Raw genomic sequence first — 5,467 nt, forward strand, 5'->3', positions numbered from 1 at the left:
TTTTTCCACATTCTTTACACTCACAAGGTTTCTCTCCTGTATGAACTCTCTGATGATCAGTAAGGGCTGATCTCCTTCAGAAAGCTTTCCCACATTCATAACACTCCAAGGGCTTTTCCCTAGTATGAATTCTTTGATGTTTAGCTAGTACAGAATTCTGATTAAAAGTTTTCTCACATTCTTTGCATTCATAAGGCCTCTGTCCACTATGAATTCTTTGGTGTCTAATAAGGTATGAGTTCCCTCCAAACATTTTCCCACACATTATATTTATATAGCTTGCTCTTTTTTGCCTGCAATCAAAGCATGAATGCCAACTGCCAGCTATCCCACCCATAGAGGGTTTCTCTTCATTATTAGGTAGCTGATATCTTAAAGACACTGGGTTTTGTCTTTGACTGTGCTTATGAGAATCACATTGATGAAAAATTTCCTGGGTGTGGAACTATCTTAAAGTTCAGGCCTTGGATTCCTTGGATTCCTTTGCACTCATGGCCTCTCTTCTCTGAAGTGACATTGCTGGGAAAATGAGTCACATTCCAGAAATATTTGTCCTGGGAAGATTTTCTGAGTCTCTTGCCTGCTATACTTCATTGTTGCAGTTTTAACCTGCCTTCACAATCAGAACTTTCATGAAATTCTCCATCCTGGACAATAGCCCCACATACTTCTGCTGATAACATCCTCTGTGATCCTGTATCTTCATTAATTTCCTGTTTTGGATAACAGTCCTTTGTTTTAATCTTTGCCCCATCACCTGAAATGACAAAGAGAAAATAATAGCTAATCCCCAGAATATATCACTTCTTTCCAGAATATTGTCTATAGTCAGAGTGTTTAGAAAAGGTGGATCAGGGACTCTTTTCTTTGTGGGATTTTTTACCCCTCTTCAAGGTACAAGTCTTAACTGGACTAAGCTAAAGGATGATACCAGGTCAGAATGACCCTCAGATAGCAAAGCTTTTAAATGCGAAAGATCTGAGGGAAAGAATTTCTCCTGGGTGAGGAGGTAAGGTTAATTTGGGTTCAATTCCTTTTGTTAGTGTAGTCACTCCTTTAGTCATTGGTCTGGAACTATGATAACCCTGGGAGGGAAACTGCCTCCACCAATGTAGATCACCAATGCATTCATGCCTTAACACTGGGCCACTGAGAAGTTAAGTGACTTGTCTACAATGTTAGAGGCAGGCCTTAACTCTAGGTCTCTTGACTTCAAAGCCAGCCCTCTATCCAGGATGCCATCCGAACCTCAGTATTTGTTTTGTGAGTGATGAAATGGAGACACTGCTCCTAAAATTAAAGAATCCAACTTCCTGAGAGTAATAAAAACATTTTTCACAGTGAGAAGACATAAGCTGTGTGACCCTGGACAAGTTCCTTAGCCATGATTGCCTCAGTTTCCTCATCTGTAAAATGAGCTGGAGAAGGAAATGGCAAACCACTCTGATGTCTTTGCCAAGAAAACCCCAAATCAGGTCACAGCACTGAAAAACGACTGAACAGAAACAACAGGAGAAGACATATGGTGCAGTGGAGCTCCACAGACAAATTCCAATCCAAAGTCCTAATGCTGTACTACCAAGAACCAGTCATTAGCCTCACATTACTCACTTGGAAAATAGAGATAATAATATTGGCAGCACTTCCCTTGGGATTATTATAGACAAGCATATTGTAAACATGAAGGTGCTATAGAGTTGAAATCCTTTTTTATCTTCCTCCATTTGAAAGGGGTCTTTTTGATGAAAAAGGACTACTTTTCACTGTGGTCAAAGCTGGGGACAGTTTCTTAGTGTGGATATTAGGATGAACCCTGTACCATACCAAATGTTTATTGAGCTTAACAGCCTCTCGTGCATCCTCCCCCTTTTCTCCATTCCTATAATCACAGATCTAGTCCAGTCCAAAATCTCTTCTGTATTATAATAAAACCCTAAACCCAAATCCTTCAATTCTAATCCTAAATTGGTTTCTCTTCATCCTGAGATCCCTCTCCAAACCATCCTCCACAGAATTGTCAATATTACATTCCTAAAGCACGTGAGAAGTAGTTTGGTAATCTGTAGGAAAGGCCTGGAATCTTACAGTAGCATTAGACATTAGGATGCAAGATTAAAGGTGGTGAGGCCTTACAGATCATTATACACATGGGGAAACCAAGTCCCAGGGAAGTGAAGTCATGTAAGTAGTTGTAGCAGAATAAGAGTCAGGAGTACCAAATGTGATGCTTCTTCTACTATCACCAATAGGACTTCCAAGGCGAGGAGAGAGAGCCCAGGGAGAGGATGAGTCTAGAATGTGTGAAGCCCCTGTGAGTGAGAGAATGCCCCTAACCCCTTATACATGATTAGGTTTTAATGTTAGTGATAGCTTTAAGATAATCATGATCATAATTCTAAGATAATTAGTATACATCATGATTTTATAAGGCTTTTTCATCTGTATATTCGTTAAGTTTCAAAAACGACTTTAACTTAGGCCTGAGCATCAGCCTCCACCCTGCTGAGTTGAGTTCACCTATCATGCACCCTTCCTTGTGACCAGGTATGTGTCAGGACCTTCGACCTGAAGTTTCAGAGCCACATATGGGACTAAATATCACCACCCATCCTTATCCAGAGTGGGCCCAGAAACACCCTTCCCCCCACCATTAACCTTCAAGTGACTCTTAGGTAATGGCCAGAAGATCTCTGTCACCAAATACTTCCTCCAAGATCTAACTGATGGACAAATATGGGTTGTTTCCTAGTTGAACTAACCAATGAGCATTGTTGCTGGGTGCCCTCTTCCTTTCAAGGGTATGGCGTTCTTACACATTTTTGTGTGCTTCTAAGGAAAACTTGTCTGTTACTTTGAGGCTCTAAAAGAAGGTTCCTTCCAGTGTGCTGGCTCTCCTGTGATTAAACAGGGGTCTGGCTTTGTTGGAGGACTGGGCCCTCTCCCAATAAAACCTAAATAATTAGCTAGCTGGGAGAATTTGACTTTATTTATCTAAAATTATTATTCTGAAGAAAAATTTACAACACCCCAAAGCAGAAGTAACTAGCGGCCAACAGGTACAGATACACACACAAACAGATGAATCTCTTGGCAGATGTTTCATTTAAGGAGGACACTGGAGGAGCAGATGTCCTTAATGGCCATGGCATACTCTGGATTTTGCCAGGCCCATTCTAGATCTTTGGGAACCCCAAGCCAATCAATATCTTATGATGAGGACCAGGGGCGGGAACCCAGATAGTTGCTCAGGAATGACTGAAAAAAAGCTAAGTAGTTTGCCATCTTCACCTTCACATACAGCTCTGCTCCCTAATTTGTGTCCATGAAGAGATGAACAAACACAAATTCATGAAGGTGGAGACAGTCTCGAAGTCTCATCCACATTAACTGTAGACCCCTTAGAGGCCTCTGTCTGATTTCCATCTCCTTACATTCTGGTCCCCTTAATCTTTGTCAGTGTTCTTTCTTCACTAATGCAGATGTCCTACAGTTTGTAAATAGAATCCACCTCTCCTGTAAGTAGTGAGCCCAGGGCTATTCTCAAACCTGGCCCTTCCCTGGTACTGTCCCAGGAATGGCTGTGATGGGAAAAGGGCATTCATTCCTGGAATCTGTGGTCTGTACAGAGAGAACTTACAGGAACACAGCAGGCTGTCTGTCCAATAAATAACATTCTATGACTGACCCAGGAGGTTACAGCCTCAGTGCTTTCAACCTTGCCTTCTCATTTTACCCTAATAAGGATTTTCAGAGAAGAAATATGATTGTTTGGAGATAAAATAATGACGAAGATAACCACATTGATAAGGAAATACAAAAGCATGGCTTAACTTGTTATAATCAGTGCTACAAGAATTCTGAAATGAGAATAATCAATGGATACACTTTAGTAGTCAACAAAAGCTAAGGAGAAAGTATAGCTCAAGGCAGACCTTTGGCAAGTATTCAGGAAATATATAAGGGCCTTAAGGTCCTCTGTATATTCATTCCTACTCACTCCAATCTTATATTTTTCCTCCTTCTTGAATTCTACATTCAAGTCAGACTGACAAACCACTCCCTCATGTCAATATTCCATTTTCTCCATCCATGCATTTGCCCTATGCCTGGGCTGCCTTCCATCCTCATTCTGCCTTTCAGAGAATAGCTTCTTAATATCTTGAATCCTTGATCATCTCTGATGGTTGTACTCTCTCCCATCTAGGACTCTCCTCTTCTACTGGCCTTATTTGTGCACATGCTCTCTCCATCTCTCTCTCTCTCTAGTAGAAAAGATGTTCTCTGAAGGAAGTCCCTGTTTGGAATTTTCAGCTTCATATTCTCTCCCAGTGCTTGGCACAGAGTAGGTGTTTAATAAAGGTTTAAAAATAAAACTTGCATGCCGTACAGTTGCCAGGGGTTTAACAACTCATCCATAGTTGCAAGGTTGTAAAATGTTAGAGACAAACCTTGATCCCTGATCTCCCTGACTCCAGAGCCATCCCTTTACTAAAAAGGAATAGAAATCAGACAGGAAAGCCAGACACAAAAAAGGCTAGGTAATTAAGGAAAAAATGACCATGCTGTCCATGGAGCTAAAATTTTATGTAGAAAAATAAAATCAATAACATCCATTTCAGTGCAGATGCAAAAAAAGGCCAAGTAAATACAAATGGTGAAAATTGTTTGAAATGTAGATGACTTCAGCCTGAAAAAATGGTGTTGTGCTGACTGAAGGAGATGAGGATTTGGGGATGGAGCACATGGCCAAAAATTTATTAGCTTTTGGAGCATGTCAGCTTAGAGTTAGAGATGAGAACTTATAGAAAAGGCCATACCAAGGTGAACTAAAGGCAAAAGAGTGGGGATTTAGTGGAGAGAAATGTGTCTTTAAACTATCACCTCATCACCATTTTGATGAGCCAATGTCAAAATATCTTTACTAAGTACCAATTCAGAATTGCACTTACTTGCTGTACCAAAAACATCAGAGACATAAGCTTTGCCTTTAAAGAAGTTATAATCTTTTACGGAGTCTGACCCTGCTTTGTTTTCTCTGGGACCCAGCAAAACAGGTCTGACAGAAGTTTCTCTGATATTTACTATAATCGGTTACCCTTTGTGAATTTTTTTATGCTGAATGAGACTGGAGTTTTGATGGAAGGTTTTCCCACAATCACTACATGCATAGGGTTTCTCACCAGGATGAATTCTCTAATGTTTGGTAAGATATGAGCACCCTCTGAAGACTTTTCTACACTTAGTACACGAATAAGATTTCTGTACAGTGTGAACACTCTGATGGTCATTGAGGCCGGAAAGGCATCTGAAGGCTTTCCAAGTTTTCACATTTATAGGATTTTGCTCCACTGTGGATCTTTTGATGTCTAGTAAGAACAGACTTCAGCCGAAAAGCTTTCCCACATTCTTTGCATTGATAGGGCTTCTCTCCACTATGGATTCTCTGATGCTTACTAAGGCCTGAGCT

This window comes from Gracilinanus agilis, chromosome X, assembly GCF_016433145.1.
Source record: "Gracilinanus agilis isolate LMUSP501 chromosome X, AgileGrace, whole genome shotgun sequence".
Classification (NCBI taxonomy): domain Eukaryota; kingdom Metazoa; phylum Chordata; class Mammalia; order Didelphimorphia; family Didelphidae; genus Gracilinanus; species Gracilinanus agilis.